Source organism: Micropterus dolomieu, linkage group LG07, assembly GCF_021292245.1.
Source record: "Micropterus dolomieu isolate WLL.071019.BEF.003 ecotype Adirondacks linkage group LG07, ASM2129224v1, whole genome shotgun sequence".
In the NCBI taxonomy this organism is placed as follows: domain Eukaryota; kingdom Metazoa; phylum Chordata; class Actinopteri; order Centrarchiformes; family Centrarchidae; genus Micropterus; species Micropterus dolomieu.
The window spans coordinates 15749750-15750064 of record NC_060156.1 but is presented as its reverse complement, the minus strand read 5'-3'; positions in this window follow the sequence as shown (position 1 = coordinate 15750064).

Genomic DNA, 315 nt, shown 5'->3' with positions numbered 1-315 from the left:
TTGAAATATGCTGAAAAGGAGTTTGTTCTGACAGTGGGAACCCACCTGGGGAAACCACTCCTACCCAACAGCCAGATCAAAGCTGGAGGGTAGTGATGAACACTGCTTATTTTTTTTGGTTAAGTGCAGTAAAGCATCTCTTGCTGAGTTTTGTGGAAATTTTGACTTAAATGTTTAGGTGAGTTCTGTGCGCGTTGCTTGTATGCCGTCTGTTGAAGCTGAAGTGCTCGGTACCCCGTACGGACATGCTGACGGCCGAAGAGTTTGCATGCAAGCTTGTCCCAGAGAAGCAGCTTTTGTTTGGGTATGTGGGGT